At 37.8% G+C, this 22,637-nt stretch overlaps 2 long non-coding RNA genes across 6 annotated transcripts in view; one reads left to right on the top strand and one right to left on the bottom strand.

Annotated features, from left to right (window-relative positions):
• Positions 1-22,637, top strand: part of LOC110405660 — a 61,356-nt gene that overhangs the window by 22,995 nt on the left and 15,724 nt on the right. For 3 of the 5 annotated variants that reach the window (XR_002443039.1, XR_002443042.1, XR_002443040.1), the window contains 4 exons: positions 8,190-8,331; positions 13,241-13,364; positions 16,671-16,796; positions 17,476-17,477. This is a non-coding gene — a long non-coding RNA (uncharacterized LOC110405660). Of the gene's footprint in view, positions 1-8,189; positions 8,332-13,240; positions 13,365-16,670; positions 16,797-16,942; positions 17,337-17,475; positions 17,478-22,637 lie in introns of those variants that run through there. The other 2 variants (XR_002443043.1, XR_002443038.1) reach the window with 2 other exon arrangements.
• On the bottom strand, positions 15,145-16,531 carry LOC110405673. The gene is made up of 3 exons (XR_002443044.1): positions 16,320-16,531; positions 16,018-16,110; positions 15,145-15,718 (listed from the first exon to the last, which is right to left on the bottom strand). It is a non-coding gene; the product is annotated as an uncharacterized LOC110405673 (long non-coding RNA).

Raw genomic sequence — 22,637 nt, 5'->3', positions numbered from 1 at the left:
GAAAAGAAAAGAAAAGAAAAGAAAAGAAAAGAAAAGAAAAGAAAAGAAAAGAAAAGAAAAGAAAAGAAAAGAAAAGAAAAGAAAAGAAAAGAGAAAAGAAAAAGCAGGCCAGTAGACCATATGGAGCAGAGTAGCAGGCATACAAAACATAGCAGGCAAACAGAAATCCAGTACGCTGGCAAGGTCTTGGCATTATGTGTGGACTTCAAGAGAAGTGTGTGAGAATAAGGGCATTTTTAGCTCCTTTAGCAGTTCACTTATTGAAAGAGCCTTTATTATGCTGACTCTGTGATCACTGCCCTCTGAAAAATTACCCAAAGAATGTATTTGGAATTACCCAGTGAACTTTGTTCTGTGTTGCCAGCATATTTTGTTTGAACTTCAAGCATGAACATGCCCATTTCTCAATATAACACTCTCTGTTTCCATTTTCTTCTTGTGTAATTCTTCAGCTTCTTGAGAGAAAAAAAGAAAAAAGAGCCATTTGCTCTCCAAACTTGGGAATGCCTTATTCAGTCACAAGTAAAACAAAACAAGACAAAAAGCAATGATAGGACACTCAGGCTCTGTTTAAGGCATCCAAGTCTTTAATTAGATCTTGCACTAGCCATGGTAAAAATAGCATCCAGAAATAGTATGTGTTTATGTGAATAATTTAAATTACTCTCTGGATACAAATGAAAACACTGAATTCACTAATTTTACAAGAATAGAGAACTTATTTTCAATCAAACATTACAATGACTACAAACATTTCTAAATTTATATCTTTGGCATAAAAATCAGAGAACAGAATTAGGTGAAAAGATGAGAGAAGCTTGACTCGGGTAGTAATGTGATTTTTCAAGGTTCCATGCGTGGATGCTTTGGCAGAGAGAACTGGATTAAGTTTATCTTCTGAAATACTTTCCAAAATATTTTGAAAACATTTATGTTACAGTGTAATAGAAGTCCAAATAATTGGGACTTACAGGATAAACATGATTAACTTTGTAGCTATTCAGAATCATTTAGGCAAAAACTATTGCCACCCTGCTGAATTAAGGAGGGGATAATATCACTGTAATGGTTATTTTGTTGTTAGTATATGTCATAAGGGTTTGTAGTTAAACAATCTATGATGGAATTGCGTATGCCTGTTTTGACAACATGCTGTTTTAAAAATAAACTTTGATGATTATCTTCAGACACCTACACACTGACAATCTGTAGACAATTACCTCCCACCCTTCCAAAGTGACTGTGCAAAAGAACATTTTCCTCTGTCTCCTGGATCGAGACCATATTTTATCTCCCAAATTACCTTTTAGAAATTTATTCTTCTTTATTTCTTAATTCTGTTTTAATATGCACACAAAGGGACAGTTGGGCAATATGATAAAGAGAATCTCCATTTAAACTATGAATGTGAATCAGAGTTAGATTATCCCAGATTTTATGCACGTATGTGTATATGAACTACTGTTAAAGATTGCAGCTAATAAAATTATAGTGCCTTCTTTGCCCCAGAAGTACATGGATTTCAAGGTGCCCTTGTGACTGGAGACCAATCTTGCAATGAATGTGATATTATCTAGTGCTAATAAAAAGAGCTGATTATGAGCTTTCAGTCATGTGTCAATACCTCTGCAAAAACATCAATACAGCCCACATGCAGCCAAGTCATTCCACTTTTAACCACAGTAGGAACGATTTTCCTTCATATCTCTTAGTTTCTTCAATTGTATGCCACAGGGAATTAGGTACATAAACACACAAAGTGAATAGCAATTGCAAGGATTTGTGTGCATGAAGGTGTTACAATTCACTAACAGATGAATAATGAATAAATTAACATGGATTGAGAGTAGAGAAGAACATGAGACAGGACTAAGCTGCGCAGACTCTGAAGTGTCCATTCCCAGCACTATTCTAACTTGGTGTGAACAAAGTCAGAGCAACCTCATCTACCTTGGAGGTTTGCCCTGATTTGGTGCTTCCAGAGGCCTCTTTCATCCTTCATTAATCTGTGCTTCTCTATGTGCACATTCCTGTGTACTTCTTATATGGTACTCTTGGCAAAAACATGATCAGAGGTTTCTCCATTCCTCTTTTCAATAATGTATGCATCTGGATATTTTTAATGTATACAGGATTTGAAGATAATTTTTGTGAACTATTTCTAAACTCAAGTAGTCAGTTTTGCTGACCATATTTTTGAACTATCCTTGAAGCTTTAAGTATAATGGTTCTCATGCTTTGCCATTAAAGTCCATAAACAGAACATTTTAGCCACTTAGCTAGTTCAAAACACTATTTCAAAGAGGTTTACTCGAGGACTTCACTGTGTAGCAGAGATGGCTTACAAAATTCAGCAATAAGGCAACGTTACAGCGCTGAACTCTATAACAAGAGTGCGGTAGTACCATAGTTAAATGAGGTTGGACCTCAAATGTTTTAGAATACAAACACAGTATCATTGAATAGCTTAGGTTGGAAGGGATCTTAAAGACTAACAGGTTCCAACCCTTCTGCCATGGGCAGGGCTGCCACCCACTAAATCCAGCTGCCCAGAGCCCCAGCCAACCTGGCTTTGAATATCTGCAGTGATAGGGAATCTACTTCTCTGGCAGCTTGTTCCATCCTCTGATTAAAGAATTTCCACCTAATATCTAATCTAAATCTCCTCCTTTTTTAGCTTAAATATGTTGTCCCTTGTCCTATCACTACCAGTCTGTGTAAAAGTCCATTGCCATCTTCTTTGTAACCTCCCTTTAAGTACTGGCGGGCTGTGATGACATCTCTCCAGAGCCTTCTCTTCTTCAGTCAGAACAAGTCCAGATCTCTCATCCTTTCTTTGTAGGAGAGGTGCTCCAGCCCTCTGATTACCTTCGCAGCTCCATGTCTTTGTTGTCTTGGGGCTCCCAGGCCTGTTCTAGTACAGTTTCACTAAAAGGCAACAGAGCTGCAGCAAGGATACAACTGATTTTTTACAGCTTTTCGACTCAGTCATCATGGAGAAGGATATTCAAAGGGAAGAGCTAATGGTTGTGTGATAAAATGAAGTACTTAATTATTTTACATTTTTTGAGATGACTTTTGATTTATGCTACTTCTCTCAGTTGCTTTCAGCACAGAGTACACTAGATGCAGCACCCCACGTTGTTACATAATGATTTGGGGATAAAAATTTGTTCCTTCCTTCCTCTTATAAATTTTAGAAGTAAATCATTCTGTATGCAATGTGAGACATAAACATAGTGTTACTAAACATTAAAGTGTACATTTTTTATGGGTTCATCACCTGGGATTTTCAGAAGAGTGCCATCATCTTTGTCCTGAAATGGAAGGCAGCTGCTGTCACTGACAAGAGGAGGACAGGCCCCAGCACAGGGACCTTAGTGCCCACTACCAGCCAGGGGGAGTCCCCACAACACCCAGCCCAGTCCTCCTAGAAAGAGTCACTGGTGTGAGTTGCTACCTGACTGCAGAAACCAGACAGTCCTGGAGGGTGATCCATGGCAGTCAGTGCTCATACTACTTTACTCTGTGCTGGTGAGACCTCCCCTGGAGTAGAGTGTCCAGATGTGGAGTCCTCAGTGCAGAAGGGACATGGATCTGTTGGATTGCATCCAGAGGAGGGCCACAAAAATGATCCAAGGGATGGAACACTTCCCCTGTGAGGACAGGCTGAGAGCCGGGGCTGTTCAGCCTGGAGAAGAGAAGGCTCTGAGGTAACCTTTCAGTATCTAAAGGGGAACTACAAGAAAGAAGAGGACGGACACTTTAGCAGGGTCTGTGATGACAAGGGGAAATGGTTTCAAACTTAAAGAGGCGAGATTTAGGTTGAATGTAAGGAAAAACTCTTTTACAGTGAGGGTGGTGAGGCACTGGAACAGGTTGCCCAGAGATGCAGTGGAAGCTCTGTCCCTGGAGACATTCAGGGCCAGGCTTGACCAGGCTCTGAGCACCTGATCTAGCTGTGGATGTCCCTGTTCATTGCAGTGGAGTTCAACTAGATGACCTTTATAGATCCCTTCCAACTTTAAGGATTCTCTGATTTCTCTGATTCTCTTGCCTCTGTCTCCCCCATGAATGATGGCCTCCACTGTGCCCTGCTAAGGCTGATGCCTCTAACACTGTTTCTATGCTCTGCTGGCTGTCTGCAGAGGGATTTGGCCTGCCCCCACAACATAGCCTTCATCCTGGTGTGGTCTGTCACCACAGCCACCTCTTGTACTGGGAGCAGCCAGCTCAGGACCGTATCCAGATGGCTTTTGATATCCAGGGATAGACACTCCACAGCATCCCTGGGCAACCTGTACCAATTCTCAGTCACCTGCAGTGTAAAAAAGTACTTCCTGACACTCAGAAGGAACCCCCTGTGTTTCGGTTTGTGTCCATTGCCTCCTGTTCTGTCATGGGGCACCACTGCAAATAGTGTGTCTCTGACTTCTTTGCACCCAGAAGACAGTAAAGGGCAGCATGTTTCCTGCTGCTGTAAAATGGCATGTATGCATTTTAATCATTTTGTAGGAAATTAATACGATACTGAATATTCCTACTTGTGAATCCACCTCTACTTGGCTGTTGTTTCTTCTTTTGATGACTTGGGAAATGGTCATTCAGTGAAATCTGTATGAAGCAAAAATCCGTTTGGCTAACCCAAATATACAACAAGATGCAAAGTGCATGCTAGAGCCTGTTTTATTTTACAGTCATCTGTGCTTTGAATTAGGTTCTGCTTTTCAGTTCATTGGCTCAATAAATAGCACAACTCTCCACAGCTGTTACAATATTTCACAGCAATGTGTAGTGGTACAGACCCATGATCTGTGCCTTATATGCATGATACTTATCTTTAAAATCCTCAATCAATAGGATTCTTCTAATTTAAAACAAACAAACAAACAAACAAACAAACAAAAACTTGGATTTTTATCCATGTTCTGAATGATTTTGTATTCTGTTTCTATGTTTCTTACGCTAATCTTCTACAGAATTGAATATGGATCTTCATCCTATTGTATAGCATTCTTAAACTATTCTACAAAATTTCTGAAACAATTGTCTACTAAATCTTAATTGATTAAGTAATAGCTACAAAATATGTTTATTATCAATAAAAATATATACGCTTAATTTCTAACTCGTATTGGGTTTCTTAATTTCAACTTCATTTTATTGGGTTTTGGTTTAAGGCACAGTGCACACGGGAATAAACAAACAAATTGGTTTTAACACGTAAAGTCTAACCAAACACCTAAATGAAACACTGATTAATGATTCCCTTCCACTTGTTCTAAGATGTTCCCATAGGAATAAATGCAGCTGTGAGGCATTTGTGAACACATGTAGATCACTCTTTGGGTTTTATGTTTGTTTGTTTGTTCTGGATACAAAGCTCATTTCAGCCTCTGCATTTCTCCAGTGGTACATTCAGTGTTTCCTCTTTGTTTTTAATGGAAACAAAATGATTATTTTTGTACTCCAAAACAGATTTCAGCCACCTTGCTTCTAAAAACTTTGCCTTCTAAAGCTGTTTAGATGTTCTTGTGCTAACATGTCAATTAATTTTCTTAAGAGCTGCTTTAAAATAGCTTATGCATACGTAAATATTTATGGCTGGAACTGTATTTATGACTACAACTAAAAAAGACCACAGACAAGCCTCTAAGTGTAAATAGCTGTCACAAGTACAGTGTCTTCATTTTAGCTTACTGGATATTAATTAATGTACTTGGCATTCTGCATGATTTAGCAATTGGGCACTACAAAATTGAAGATTTCAGCAGAAGAAATATACATCCATACCACTGTCTGACACAAAATATGTGCTGCAGTGGTTATTTTTGTGTGCTCATCTGTGAAGCTTCACAGATTTGAAATATGCAAATATACTGTTAATTAGTAGATGCAATGCAGCATACTTAAACTTTCTCAGCAAGCTACTTTATAGGGAAAATTAATCTACAGTGCACTGATACTACGAGTGAAGGTATATTTGATTTTCCTTAAGTACAAAGCCACAAAACTTTGGTTAACTGTGTGCAATATGCAATAGTATATTTAGTTGATCATATAACTACTAATACTATGAATTTAAGCAGGGAGAGATAAAATGTACTCTTCTTGAATAAACAGCTAGCTACAATAGTTACACAGATGAGGAAATATTTTTTTCCCCTTTCCTCTTATCCAAGTAACCTAAGCATTTGTTACGGCTAGAGTTTGAGAAAATAGTGGAAGTACCGGATCAATTACAAATCAGAAGAATCTTTTATGTTTGGATAACATATTTGTCCATAGTTTTTTTAGGAGGTTAAGAGATGAATTTACAGATTGTACCATTACTTGTTCACTTGTTCACTCATTCACGGGTTATTTCTCATTGTGAAACTTTGTGTTCATTAAGGTGAAATTATTTGTACATACTTTGGCCAAGTTAACTAGTTTAAAACTGCATTGACACAAAGGGGGGGCAAATACCCCATTTTGAGTTGTTGAGATGTGAGAACCATGCTCATTTTTTGATAACAGTGGTCAGCACGGCTACCACCCAGCAGGAAGTTCACAGGAATATATCCATAATCCCTGTTTTCTCACATGTTCATTTTTCCTTCTCTGTTCAGAACATGGCAGAACCAAAATAAGACGCACAACGTGCAGTACTTTTCATGGGGAAGCTGTAAAACGCTGGTTTAAAAGTTATAACAGCCAAAATGATATTCTTGTTTAAAGGAAATCTGAATATAGTATCACATTTTGAGATCAAATGGAATCATACGGATACTCCTATGTAGCAACAAAGTAAAGTGTCTGCTCTTTGCCATTCATAGCATATGTGGGACAAAACTGTTAGACAAGAATGCTCATTCAGAGATCAGAATTACCAATGGTTTATGCAGAACGCAGGTTCTACCCATATTTTCTTTCTCAGATTGGTCAGAGACGTCAGAGAACACTTGGGAGAAACTTTTAAGTTATGAGTTTGCTCAGTAGATACAAGCGTTACTGCTCTGCAGAACTGTTTGCTGGATATTTGATGGAAAACTTCTATTTGTGCATGTGAACTCCTGTGTAGTTAGTTGAGGTTGGTGCAAAAGTTGCACTGATGTTCAATGAGTCTTTTACGAAGGTGTAAACATTCAAGTAAAAAGGGCTATGAAGTCATTTGTTCACAATGCACAAGCCATACTTTACAGCTGAAAGTAATGCAGATTGAATAGTGACTGCTTCCATGGAAGTTTTCAGTCAGCTCCAAGAAGTAGCAAGCACTAACATTCATCCCTCCAACACCAACTGAAATGATAGAAGGTAATAAAAAAAAAATGAAAAGCAAATGTATTTTGAGAATTTGATGCATTTTTCGTAAACATCAGAGTTCTTTGGATAAATAGTTTAAGATTTTTAATTGTGCCTCATAATTGTGTTGCTAAACTATTTTATATCCCTGGCATGTATGATTTTTCCAAGTACAGGTCTTTGCTTAGCACTGGGGCATTATGTTTAATTAGTCTAAGTCTAGTAAAAATGCTAAATTTTCTGGGTATATAAGCATACAAGTCTTACAAATTACTTATGTTCCCACCATCTATTTTAGAAGTGGTGAGAAAACAACAGATTATTTTTATTTATACAGATTAGCATATATTATATCCTTTTCTCTGATTAATGATAAACTGGTGCTATGATTTCCAAGGCTGTATACAAAAAGAACAGGTCTTAATTGCATTAGCACTGCAGAAAAACCACATTCATTTCAGTATTTGTGTGTAAGAGAGATTTTTTATGAATGATAAAATCTCTAGGACTCAATTAGTTGATGTATGATAAGCAATTTCCTCTGTGTAGCACTGCATGTCAGAATGCATATAGTGAAGAAAAAAAGAGGTAGATTGATTGATGTAAAATCAATTATACACTATTAGTGTACTTGAAACTTGATATTTTCATTACGAATAAGAAGAAATGTATGTGAAGAAAATAGTTTCTGTTTATCTCTCAGCTTTATAGTGCTCCAGCTACAACACAGCAGTGAATTGTGTTCTCTCCTAGTCCATCCTATACTGAAGTACTAGGACGCTTTACCACAAGAAGGTGCTGCTGAGAATCTCACACCTCATCTAACTCTGTCAACCACTAAGGTGCTAGAAAAGCTGGTTGTTAATACGTGTCACAAATGACTTCTTCCTTCTCCTGTTTTACAGATCAGGACTTCTGCTAATTTGGGAACAAAGGCCAAGAGATCACTCCGATTTGCCTGCCCAGAGGGGATGGGCTTGGCCTGACCTTTCAGGCATCTCCAGGCAGTTTCTTTTCCAGTGTGGAGTGCTGAAATGCCCCATCAAGGTATTTTGCTTTTTTCCCACTAATTGGATGTCCAGTTGGAAGCGTTAACTACATGGATAGGTTAACTATATTCAGACCAGTTTGTCCCTCTGGAGTGTATGGCACAGACAAGGACAATGTCTAAACCAGTATTGTTTTTTCTGCTGACTCAACTCAGAAAGCAAGCAGAGGGCTCTCAGGATGATTTGTAAAAATGCAAAAATGTAAAAATCAATGAACCAACCAAAAAAACCTTCATGTAAATATAAAAAAGTCCTGCAAGTTTAAGTACATGAGACTCACCTTGCTGAGGGCAGATGTCCATGTTTTAGGTATTTCAGTAATTGTCTGCTATCTAGTGCAGCCATCTAGACTTTAACCCAAAGCTGAAACAGGTCAGAGCTAGTCTTTGTAACGTGTCAGTTTAAATTGGGACTTTTGGGGCATATAATCAATGTATATAAACACTTGAAGGGAAAGCGCATAGAGGACAGAGGCAGGCTCTTTTCAATGGTGCTCAGTGAGAGGACAAGAGGCAATGGGCACAAACTGGAATACAGGAGGGTCCTTCTGAACATAAGAAAGTACTTCTATGCTGTGCAGATGGATTTTAGAATTATGGCTTGTTTCACTGAATTATTATTACAGAGATTGATATCTAGAACTTAATACTATGGGGTAGGGGGAAAAACTAACCCAAAAGTATGCAAAGGACACTATTTTTAACTTATTATTTAAATAAAGATATAATCTCAACACTTGGCTGGGTTTCTTGGTCAGGAATGCATCTGTTACATAGTGCAATCACTGGAACTAAATATGCTGTGCAAGCTGGAACAGAGATAAGGACAGGAAAAGGGATGGGGTTTTCCCCTTCTGAAGGTGTGGCAGAGAAATATTTTTCTAGCCAATAAATTCCAGATTAATGAGGCTTTCCAGTCTACATTTATTTTCATGCTTTTTTTTTTTTTTTTTTTTTTAGTATTTTAAGTTAAGTTCTTAGCCATATTTGTCTTATAAGAACAACTTCAGATTTTCATTAACTGTACTTTATTGGCAGAAATCCTTTAATAGTAATCCATTTATTGAAAGAGGCAGACTGTGAAGCCAGTGTTTGGTTCTTGTTGAGCTGCAAACAAGCAACAACATCTCTACACTGCAGATGTCTGTGGTTTTTCTGTATAAGTATATGGTACTTAAATTGCATTAAGTATTTCCATACCTTAGCATGCTTTTAAAATTTTATGAAGTATTTTTCATCATTGAAAATCAAATACTGTATGCAATTTCCCTTAAATGTTTTTACTCGTAATTTTTTTGCATGTGTTCTAATTCTGCTTTGCCATTAAAATCCATGTATTATGACTGCTTTCTTTAATCAGTTGCATAGTCTTTTCCTGAAAATAAGAGGAAATAAAATGTTCATTTGATCATTTTAACAATAATCCCTTTTATAAATCACTAAAAGCATTGCATCCATCTGCCTAAATATTTTTTATTTTGTACTGGAGCTGAAAAGAGCACTTAATACTCTCTCAGGCAGGTGTTCACCCTTATATATTGAAATCCTTGGCTGGATGTCCTCCAGCATCATCTCAGCACTGTGACCAACAAAGCATACCAGAAGCAGACATCTGAAATTCACTAGCATAATGCTGCCAAGCCAGTCCTTGGCTGACAGAAATCTACCATACTGGAGGCACAGACAGACCCAGATAAGCAGAGGACGTGGCTCATGTCAAAGGTGTCATAACCACACATAGTCCTTCCTTCTGTGAACACCAACTTCAGTAATGTGGATTAGAGTTTATTCCTAGCTATAGTTTGTCATTAGAGAATTTTGTGATTTTATGATTTGTGAAGACTATGATCCTTTTAGAGTTTAAGAGAATGTGTGATTGTCTGAGTGGTGCTTTCTGGCTTTGGTGAAGTCATTTACAACATGCAACGTGACCACAAAATGAGAGTGATTCATGATAGTTCTGCTTGGGTAGCATTTAGTATCCTACAGAAAGGCAGAAATCGCCCCCAAGGAACAGACTGAAAGGCACTAGAGGGTTAAAAAATTCACAGAACGTTCAATATTTTGGATTTAAGACATATGCCAAATAGCTACCAGTGCAACAGACTACTAACAAACCAAACTAGGATAGTCTAACCCATCTAAGAAAGGCACCTAATGCAAAAGTATATGTTTCAAAAGTGAGATCATTCGAAAACATTCAGCTGTGGAACGACATTAATGAGATAGTCTCCACATCAAAGAGAAAACTCTGGCTTTCTCTTTTTGTTTTCAAACCTGCACCTTGGTCTCAACATTGGCTATGCAATACTGGCTTTGGATGTGCTAGATGTATACTTTATGTGCAAATGTGTAAAGATGCAAAAGAAAAGGAATAGCTATTGCTCCCCAAACAGAACATAATGCTAAGCAATGGATTTTTGCCCGTGTTCCCTTGAAGTGGAGGAGAAATAATGATGTAGAAAGAAAATTGTTCCTGTACAAGCTGTGCTGTGGATATGTAATGGATAATGTGCAGTGAGGTGAGAATAGAGCTGCTGCAGGTGTGTAGCTTTGCAAAGTGCTAATTAGAAAGCAGGTGAACATAAACAAGGAGCACAGATGGTACTTACGGAGATGACTGGAAACCCAGCCACAGTGCAAATTCAATGTTTTGTAACCTAAAATGAAAAAAGGGCTCCAATTCTTTTCCGTTTTAAATGAGTTAGTCACAGCTCAACAAATTGAGTCCGGAGAACACATTCAATTATAGTTCTTAGAAATCAACAATCCCTATTCTACTATAAAACTCAGACAAGGTTTCCAGACTAGAAAATGGAGAAAAGGCTTTGTGGTTAACTTGCCCCTAGGATAAAAGTGTCAAATTTTAAAATCTGTTGTGGGAAAGGTGATGAAGATAAATAAATTTTCCAAAATGTATGAGATACAATGTTTAAGATCAAACTGTCATTTGAATGCTAGCTGCGCAACAAATTCAACTGAATATTCCTTGAAACAAACAAACAAAGAAAAAAAGCATTAATTTATCTATGTTTAGAAAGAAATTCCTATTTCTCCCTATGATAGGAAGAAATTCTCCAGCGAAAAAATAAAGGTCAAATCATTTTCATGATCAAACAGAAAACTGCAATTGACTGATCATACACTTAATTTTGATTATCTGAAAATATTGAATTCCAAATAGAAAATTATTTAATTTGAAATAAAGTAGACATTTAAATTCATATTATGAATCAGAAAATTAAATTTTTATTGAAGATATAAACATGAAGAAATGAATACTGAACTATAAAGTTCAGAAAATATAGGGATATGACATTTGCTCATTTGAACCTTCATGCTTAGCTGCATTTGCTGCACTTTTACATAGAGAGCAGATTTGAAAGGAATGCTGTCACTGCGCTCTGATGAGGAGACAGTCTTCTTTGGGGTCTCTTTCCATTATAGTATTTTCATGTTCAGTCTTCATAATAGCAATTTCAAAGTATAACAGTGTGATATGAAACAATTATTTACTCCTTTTTAAATTTTCTTAAAATAACTATGGAGAAATTTAATGTTATATTTAAACTACATGCATTTGTCACTGTCAACAGAATTTGATTTACTCAAATGTCCGTGTAGCTTGGCTAAATTTCAAACTTAGAGATACCTACTTTGTGTGGATGTTTTTAAAAATTGCCAAATTGCAGTGCTTAGTTTTGATTAGTTATTCAAATAAGTTGTTAAGATATGTAATACATTGATTTCAGCAGCTAAACTTGATTATTCTAATAGAATTTTCTCAGATGAAAGTATATTTATTCCTTCAACAGTTCACTTACATAACAAAAATCACTCTGTTTGCTAAGTGAAGAATTGAAGCATCCAATGTGTTCAGTTCTAGTACACGGAAAATCTTTTTAAGGTTAAGAAGAATTTTCCTGAATGGAATATGTGTAAGCACAGGTCAAACAAGTGTTTGTACTGAACAGATATCTATAAGGAATCTAACAGAATAACAGAATCACAGAATTATAGAATATCCTGAGTTATAAGGGAGCCCAAGGATGAGTCCAGTGAGTCCAACTTCTGGCTGCACACAGGACCACTCAAAATCCAAACCCTATGTCTGGGAGCATTGTCCAGACTCTCTTTGAACTCGAGGAGCTTGGGGCCACACTCACTGCCCTGGGCAGTCTGTTCCATGCCCACCGCCATCTGGTGCAGAACCTTTCCCTAACCCTCAGCTGCCCCTCCCCTGACAGCTCCATGCCGTTCCCTCGGGCCCTGTCGCTGTCACAGAGAGCAGAGCTCAGCGCTGCCCTTCCACTCCCTGTGAGGAGCTGCAGCCGCCATGAGGCCTCCCCTCAGCTCCTCTGCTCTGCGCTGAACACACCCTGGGGCCTCAGCCGCTCCTCATACATCTTGCCCTCCAGACCATTCACCATCTTCACAGCTCTCCTTTTGGATGCCCTCTAATAGTTTTACGTCCATATTCTCATACCGTGGTCTCCAAACCTGCACCCAGTGCTCGAGGTGAGGCTGCAGCACAGCAGTGGGTCAGCCCCTCCCCTCGCCCAGTGGCAGTGCTGGGCTGATACAGCCCAGGGCACGGTTGGCCCTTTGGGCTGCCAGGGCACGCTGCTGGCTCATACTCAGCTTGCTGTCAGCCAGAATCCCCTGACTCCTTTCTGCAGAGCAGCTCTCCAGCCTCTTGTCCCCAGTCTGTACATATAGCCAGGGCTGCCTGGGTCCAGGTGCAGAATCCAGCAATAGATATAAACGGCCTGTTAAAGTGAAGCAGGAAATATCTTGAGATAGCTGAAGTACCTGGTTCTTTTTGTATGGTTATTTTTAGTTCTGTGAGTTATGCATCTGACTGAGAATGAATGAGATTTTAATGACAGATAATGTAATGCCTTTCAGAATCTGGGTATGTGTGATTCATGCAAAGTCATAGAGGAGGTACCTGGAAAAGCAAGGAATTGAGTGGCATTCTCCTGAGGCCCAGATTAATGCTTACTCCGTTGTACAGCCTTTCCTCTGTCAGGTAATTTAACAAGACTGGTCATGTTTCTAGTTAGAGGGACATTAAATCCTTGCCTTGTGATTGAATAAGTATACGTTTCACCTTCAAGTTCTCATATGTGAGAATTTGAAATAAACTCCTGTGAAAATTGTATCACTGAAACACATGTATAGTGTCTGATTCAGATATATTCTACAAGTGTCAGCTGTGTACATGTGCTCTTTTAGGCACAAATAGTAACATTTTAATGATTTAAAATAAAAAAAAGTATAAATGCATGTTCATCCACAAAAGCTATGAAAACTGGTCCTTAAGACGTGACATTTCTTACTGAAATGGTCTTACAGGGAATTAAGATGCAATTAAAAAAGGATGCAAAGGTAGAACGCAGACCATCAGAACCAGTTTTTCTTACTATTTTGAAATTTCATTACTTTTAATATATAAAAATTTTGCAAAGAAAAACAAATCAGTCCCACTGAAATGTTTTTTTCTGCAGAACAGGCAACAAAAGCATCAAACATACCTATGTAGTGGTTTGCCTGTTCAGGCAGATATCTCACACTGTAACTCGTGGGAGGCTTTCACTCTGTGGAGCCTGTTCTGCCGTCCCTTGTGATCAAGGAAGGGTTAACAAGTTGTACTCCACTATGATTTGTTAAGCACTTGATAGCTACTGTTTATATGCAGAGCTTGTGAACGTGCCAAAAATTGACAAGGTTTTAATTGCCACTAATACAACCAGTATCGTGAGTCATTTTGTAATCTGTGAATGCTGAAGTTCCTCCTGTATTTTACTCTATCCTCAGCTTGTTAGCAGTGTGTGTGTGTTTATATGTGTCTTTAAGGTCAGAATGCAATATTGTAACATGTTTGATTTTTAATGGGCTGATAATTGAAGAGAAATAAAAACTGTGATACAGAAATCCATCCAGGTGGATCAGTAGCTCATTGTGAATTGTACATGTTGTGAAGTATAGATTGCTTTATGAACTGACATACTGTTCCATATAGGACGGTCAGTATTCCTCCCAGCATTTCTCCTAGTCAGGATGGGAATACCTATCTCTGATCTAAATTAATGTCCAATTCTTAAAAGTAATGTACCGTGCAGTAGTGGAGCCTTTGGTTAGGATGGTAATAAAAAGAAGCTTAATTGGAAATTCTTTTAAGAACTTTCCTGTACTGTACATTATTAGCCTGGGGTAGGTCATTCTCACCTCCATTAGTTTTCTGACTGATGGAACACATTTAAATTCTGCCATCTCTTTAAGTAAAGGATGATTTTTTTTTTCCCTTGATATTTTCCTCAATACCCTTGGATTTTTTCCTTGTACCAGTAAAACAGGCTGATGTAACAATCTGGTATGTATTGCTTAAAACTGCTGCCATTGTCTTTGGACAGGTTGGCTGCCAGTTCAAAAGGATTTGTTGAAACCGCGTACTTTTAGCAGGCTACACTCTCTTCTTCTCTTAGCAACAAGAGACTCTGACGTTAGCAAGCTTATTTTGGAAAGCTCTACTCTGTTCAGTGCAGGATCAGAGCACTCCAGGGGCTTGAAACTGAACTTTTTAAACTTGCAAATTAATTGAAAAGCTACAGGAATCCTTCTAGAGACAAAGCAAAGATTTATTTCTTATTTTTTTAAAAAACAGATCTGCAAATACAGTAAATAAAAGATCCAGGGTAGTAATTAAGATGCTCAAATCAAATATCCAGTTTACTATTGATTTACACTGCCATATTAAAAACAAAATTGTATTTAAGTAGCCTAGTGGCACTGAGAAATTTGTAGCTGAAGTTAAGGAATACATCTTGAAAAAAAAACAGGTAAAAATAGAAAAGAATAATTGAGAAGAATTGATTTGAGAGAGCAAGGAGAAAAAAGAAAAAAGTGGGAAACAGTAGCTTTCCAGTTTCTTGACCCCTTTTCACCCCTCAAGAATCAGGTGAACAAGATTTTATTTGTAAGAATGTTTACTGGAGGCACAAAGCTAGAAACACATATGAATATTCCTGAGACTTCTTAGCCTGGAAGTGCTTCCAGGGGCTTTTTCAAAGCTTGTTATGTGGGTCACAGAGGAGGAGAATTTAGCTACAAAAAGATGAAGGAGAAAATAAATCTTAAAAATTAAGTGGCGTTAATTGTACACATTTCAGTATTTGAGTGGGAATATTCACATGCTTAAATTTAAGCACTGAGCATTTTGAAGGCGCGTACAGTAGTACATTGTGCTTATCCAAGAGGTGGTTTCTCAGAAGTGGAAAGAAGTGGTCACTCTTTGCAAAGAGGAATTTGAAACAATCAGGTGTTGTCCCTAGTTGCCAGCAGGTGTGTTTCCTTTCCATCTCCAGAACATGTATACGTCAGCGTCTGCGTGAGAGAGGGAGCACTCTTGATCAACCCTTGAGAATTCTATACTCAGAAAGCAAATACTGCCAAGGAAGAGACTTACAGTCACTGTTTGCAAACAGAGCACACTGAAGTGGAAAATCCTTCTGAGCTAATCTTTTTAAAGTAATCCTTTTAAGATCTAGAATTATTTCTGTTTTACTTAATTTTATTTTTCAACATGCAATTCTGTAGTTCTGAAAAAACTATTTTAGAATAAAACCTTAATGGCAACGGGTATTTCTAGGACTCTTAGTTTGTAAGGTACTCTATAAACTTACAGCTCCAGCTGCTGGCAGATTTTCCAGGATTTTCTTAAACGTACAAGTAGGAGAAAACATGAAAGTGAAAGAATCCCAGGAAAACATCATTTTCTGCATAGAAGAACAAACAAGCAAAAGCACCAGAAAATAAATTCAATAAACATTCCTAAGTTTTCTTATGCTCTCATAGGTTTAGAGACTATCAAGTTCCCTTTTAAAAACCAGCCTTGCATAAAGTAAGCAGTGTATCAACGATGCATTGCTAGCTTGGCATAGGTCACAGACTAGGCTGAGTCACAAGCTATTAACAAACTAGTTACCTAGTTATTGCTGAAGTCTCCTGGTTCCTCTGTGTGCCTGGCTGCCCAGAGGAATGAGTGGACTGCTGCTCTCAAGCTACAACATAAAACAAATCTGCTAATTTTGGTAGAATTCATTTCTCCCATTGTCTTTTGGCAAAATAAAGATGTAAATAAATTCTTGCAGACTGAAGGACAGGTGTCATGGCATCTATCTGCACCCTAAGCCAAAACTACAGGTAAATCATAGTAGTTGTTAAAAATGGCTAGAGTGGTGACAAAGAATGTAATACTTTTACTGAGAAATAAATTAGAGTGGGTAATCAGAAATGTTTTTGTTTTGTTTTATTTTGTTTTTCATTATATGCTTAGTATCTCTGAAGAAAACCTAAGAAAAAATGTGGTTTGTGGAATGAAGACCTTTTCTATTTACCCGTGGACTTCCTTCAGTGCTTCATATCTGGTAAACATTTGGGCTTGTCTTCACCTTAGCTGCAAGTTATCTATAGGATACTCTATAGATATTATCTGTTTTCCCTGAGCTCTTAAGTAGATTCAGGATCTGTGTAGAAAGAAACGGTTTAAACCGTATGAAGTTGGAATGGGAATCAGGCTGAATTTAGACTGGCTGAATGTGTTGAGGTGGAATGAGGAAAGATATGCATGAGGAAATGTGTAAACGAGGAGTACGGGGACAATGGAGCCGATGATAAAGAGCCTGTGGAAAGAGAATGAATGTAGTCCACAGGGACAGATATATTAGGACAGGAGTACACAACAAATTGAAGACTGAGATGGATTAACTCAAGACAATGATGAAGCAAGGGTAAAATAATTGAAAGGCTAGATGGAAATGAGAGAGCTATATCAACAGAAACGGGAAGAAATCGTAACTTGCTACAACACGTGAAACTGAATAAGAAGTTAAGGGAGTGAGACTGCAACTAGAATACAGTGAGCTGAAGAAATGTAGGCTAATGGGTGATTACCGGCAAACAGAAGGGAGCACTTGGAAATGAATGGGCAAATTTATAAAGGGTGAGTACCTGCGGAGGGAAAAAGGTGAAGGAAAAGGCCACTGGATTAGAAGCAAACTGAGATTAAAGGAATCAGTAGTCTGATGGGACATTATGTCATGTATAGCTATGTTTACATATGCTTTCTAGCCTATTTTTAGCTGTATTTCTCCAGTCTGATCTCTCTCATGCTTTTATCTACAGTGAGATCTCCTATTTTTAGATCAGGTTCTGGAGTACTCTATTTGCATAATAATTGTGATTGCCTAGTAAATCCATCAGTGTGAAAGATGTTGACTTTTTCTTTTAGGAGTCTGCAGGAAATGTAGTACTGCTTTCTCTAAACTATAAATATAAGCAAAGTAGGAGAAATGTTCTAAAATAAGTCGATTTATTTGTGTTGATCTCGCCCATATAGGAGCCCCAAAACCCCATTCTTGTTTTCAGTATTTCACACTTTATACCTCTCCACAGTTGAATCTCTCTTCAAGACATCCTGCAGCATTTGAAAAATGACATTTAACCATTTGAAAACCTATTGGGACAATCCATGAGAACCAGGCCAATTCTTTGAATTAAAAGTTTCTGTTAATTGTTTCTCAGTGAAACTGCTAGAGGTTTAAATCTAAACCTAACTAAGTTACTTCTCCTTCCTGTACATATTACCTGAGAATTCTGCTTTCCAGTTTAATGAATTACAAATAAACTAGCCTGTAGTATTTTATTAAGAAATTATTACAAGAAGCTCAGAATGTGTCTGATCAACAAAGCCCAAGGTGCAATTGAGGCCATATTTGGGAGTCTGAGAAAAAACAATTCCTTTCTTTTCAGTGCTGGGAGTGAAATTTACCACATCAGAGCCTCTGATATCAGAAAAAAATCTCGTGAAACCTGCTGATAAAATAGTATCTCTAATGACCTAAGACTCATCCACAAAAAATGTAACAACTTTCTGTTACAACTTTAGAATTATAGAATCCTATGATCGTGTGGGTTGGAAAAAAGCCTTTGAGATCACCAAATCCAACCATCAACCTGACCTACCGACTCCTCTCACTAAACCATGTCTCCTAGTGCCATTCCAATGCTTGACCACCTTAACTGTTATGAAATTCTTTCCTCTTCTTAGGTTGTGATTTTGTTGCATCTATCTTCTGTGGGTGCTAACTGACTCTCCTCCGATAATCCAGAATAAAAACTGCACTGTTATTTCCCTCTCAAATTGCTTTTTATCTAGTAGGAGGTGGTTCTAGACCTCTGCAGAAACAAAGCCTGTGGCAAAGTAGGTATTGCAGGCATATACCAGGAGCATGTGTTCACACCCTTCTGGTGACTCATGTGAAAGTCAGGGTAATGTGTTAAAATTGAATTCCTGGCTGTTGTTGTTGTTTTTTATATTGTATGGAGGTTGATCCTGCAATTTAAAAATATTAACTATATTGAAATAACATAATTAAGGACCATAAATTAAGCTTGGAAGGTTAGGAAATGTCAAAATTACAGCTGATTGAGAAACCTTTTTTGACCCTATCAGGCACTTGTGCTATGACTTAGTCTTTAATTACATGATCATGCACTTTTTTTTCTACAGTAAGACTCCTTTAGCCAATAGGTCAGCCCTGTTCCAAGAGTGGTCCAAGCTTGTGTAGTTTAAGGTGTTGATAGCATACCTGTAGAACCACAGTTTCTCATACCTTAGTTCTCCATGTCTAAATTGGGTATAATAATACCTTGCTGTCTCACTGGTATATTGTGAAAATAATTAATGTTTGCACATCACTTGGCTATTAGAGCAGGCTACAGGAAAGCCCAGGAGAAAAATAATAATTTTGTATCTAGGGAAGGCCTTGAGTCACGTGCACTATACAGGGTGTGGACTATGCTTTGGACAATGAACAGTAAACAAGATGTGGAAAGAGAACAGACCAGCATTGGTATCAAGTATCACATGCTGGCTGCAGCTGATTTTGGCAGGTAAGAGGATTCTGGCTCATCTGCTCAGAAGGCTGAAGTAGATAGAGCAGGAGCACAAGAAGTAAAACAGTTCAGTCTGTGCCCTGAAAAAGACAGAAATTGAGTGGGGAGAAAAAAGCTCAGAAGTCCGAAAAAGTAAAAACTGCAATGTAGTTTAAGATTTGCACTGGACACATTACTTTGCCATCCTCTAGCTTTTGAGTGCTAGAGCTTTTAACTTAACCATACATCTTTGAACATCTTTCTTTCTTCTGTCTAAAGCCTATTTAGCTTCCATCAACTCAAAGAATTGTCTTAACTCTGCTCCATCAGTCCTTAAATCTTCTTTGTCAGTCCTTAAATAAGCAGCCGTGAAATAGAAATCTCATTCCACGGGAACCACTGATAACCACAAGCATTCCAGATCTGTATCAATATCCATCCCAGCTAGTGGAAAACCTAGCTGGTCTTGCAGCAATGCTTGGAGTTTCTCAGCTAAGTCTCTAGACAGTTATGTAGATGAGAGGGCTGATGAAAGAAAACTATTGAAAAAGTGGAAAAGCTCTATAGAAGACTAGGGTTTCTAAATCAAGCATCTTTGTGATCATAACTGGCAGGATGATTTCAAATGAGTCACTCTTACGTAGCTCAGAATTATAGAAAACAAAACAGTTCCCTAAAATCGACTTGTTTTTCGGAAGGCCAGAAGCAAAACCAAAGGCCACATCAAGAAAAACAGTATAAATATGACAATACAAGCTGTTAAATTTGAAACCATTTTTAGTTATTAGTTGGCGATGAAATATAGTCCAAAACTTCAAATGGAGTTCCATAGAGCAAGTTACTGTTTTCTATCTGGAAATGTGAATTACACTAAGAATATGAATTACACTTATAAATTCTTTCTGCAAAGAAAGAGGAAAAACTTAGTCTACATCTTGGTGGAGAAAACATAATTCTGCAGCTGCTCTGTGATCAGATAGTAGTTGGAAATCAGATCAAAGAAAAATCACTGCAGACAGCAACTACTGCTTAAAAAAGATGAGGTCTCTGACTCTTGAGAAGCTGAAAGAGAAGAAATGCTGAATATGTTTAAAGGCACTTTCAGTTTCACCGCAGTTCTGTCTGTGTTTGTATGTAACTCTAATTTGACTTCATTTACTCCTACTTTTTTTTCGTAATTGTAATAAACACCTATGGTGACTAAATCGTAGGAACTTTATTTCATTACTCCAGTGTATTTATATCCAAATCTACAGTGAATTATTTATTTTCCATTACATTTTTTGTATTTCTTATGTAGAGTAACAGCTAAAAAGAATATTGAAAGCTGCCGTAAATTAAAGGTGCTTTTATGATTATTTATAGAAACTATGTCATATCAAAACATCAGTGATGGTGCTGTGAGTGCCTGCATGAGACTCAGACAACAGTATTTTCTTCAAACAATGTACCAGCACTTGCAGCAACCCCATTACACTCTTTCCAGAGAGGCAAATCTTGCATTTCAAAACTGTGTGTGTCAGGTGAAACATACAGATCTAGGAGGTTTTCTCAGGGAAAAAAAGAAGAAGAAAAGGAAACATTCAGTAATTCAGTATTTTTTCTCTCTCTGCTTTGCAGAGAAGAAGAAAAAGTCATTGTGAAGCTTTTCCTCTGTGTCTAGCAAATAGATCAGGGTTTCTCCTGTATTCACCTTGCCTCTGTCAAGGAGAAAGACCAAAAGCTGAGGAATTCTTTGCTGTGGAGGCAAAAAGGAATGGTGTCGCCCAGAGGTGTGCTGGAGGAAGAGGGTAGTGGGCAAGAACCAAGCTGGATGGAAGCTACCCGAAAAAACCTGGGAAGCCAGGCTGATGGATTCTGCCTCCGCAAGGGGAGAAGCAGGGCCAGTAATGAGTAGCTTCTCATGGGGCCATGCTCTTCCTGGGAGTCACAAACTCACCTCCTACGCAACCAGCAGCAACACAGTGACTAACATTACTTTCCAGTATCCTAATGCAAACAAGAACAACCAAGGAGACTTTGTGTCTCTGTCAGTTAATCTATCTGCCTCTGCCTAACCATGGGGCTTCTTCTAACCTTTAGCCTGATTTGTGTTACAGATAGAATGAGCAGGGGAATATTTTGCTCCTCTGCTCTTTGGTTAAGACAACAGATGTTAAGCAAAGTCATTTTGTTTCCTCACTTTTCGTATCTGAGTTCTGCTTTTAATATTCATGCGCCTACTGATAACAAGGCAGAAAGCAGAGAAAAATCAACAGCAAACCAAGGTCTAGTAAAGTGGTTCTCATCCTAAAAAAGCATATATTTCAAATGGTCTATACTAACATTTTTCTTTTACTATGTGTTTTGTTTACTGTTACATTTCAGAAAGAAAATCAACTTGTCTGATGATACATAGTGGGGACAAATTCACATTATTGCACATTTCATGGAGATACAGACTTACTGGCTGAGGTGGAGGGGATTTCAACTTTTAACTACCAAATCTCAGAAGTAAAATATTTTCCCTGTTTCCTCACCGAGTAGTTTAGGCTACAGCCCAGTATGTTATAAGCCAGAACACACCTAGGAAAATACTTTCTCATTCATCTATTCAAGTTCTCTTTGCATTTTGGACCCCATATCTGAAGGATGATCCTGTGTCTTGTGGGTTGCATGTGAAAATGCGTGTCAGAGTGCCTAACTGTAGATTCTGGTCTAGGAATTGCATGACAAATCACTGAACTTCAGGCTTTCATGTCTTGCACAAATAGTCTCACATTTGTTCTTTCCCTACGCTGCTTTAGCTGTTTGCACTTTTCTTCATCTATATGGAACTGGAAACTTGTTTGACTTTCTTGCTCAAGTAAAATGTACAATGGTATAAATTTAGCATTCTTTTTTTTCTTTTTTTCTTTTTTCTTTTGTTTACATTAAATGGAAGCATAATGAATAGGAACTAGTTCTCTTTACTCCATCAAGTAGTCAATTAACTCAAATTTGGTCAGAATGTAAAAGGATTCCTTTCTTGAATCTTGCGCCTGACAGCATAATTTCCCCTATATTTCCACCTGCTCTTTCTTCCACATCTATTTTCTCTGACTTTACATTGCATAGAAGAGGCACGAATGCTGCAGGAAGGAGATTTCTAAGATCCCTGGTATTACCACCTGTGAGGTTGTGTGTCAGTTGAAGGGTATAAGGCATTTCTTTGCTCAGATAATAATAATAAAAAAAGGACACATAAAGGCTATGTGCTGACTAGCTGATCAAGAAAAATGAGGAGAAAAAATGGTCTCTTGCCTCTAGCTCCGGTCTCCCCTTGTGAAGACTGAAATATAGCATCCTCCAAAACAGATGTCCCTCTCTTAATCACCCCACATTTCTG

Source organism: Numida meleagris, chromosome 1 (genome assembly GCF_002078875.1).
Source record: "Numida meleagris isolate 19003 breed g44 Domestic line chromosome 1, NumMel1.0, whole genome shotgun sequence".
NCBI lineage: Eukaryota > Metazoa > Chordata > Aves > Galliformes > Numididae > Numida > Numida meleagris.
Note: the sequence above shows the minus strand (reverse complement) of the source record. Positions and strands in the feature narration are given on the sequence as shown.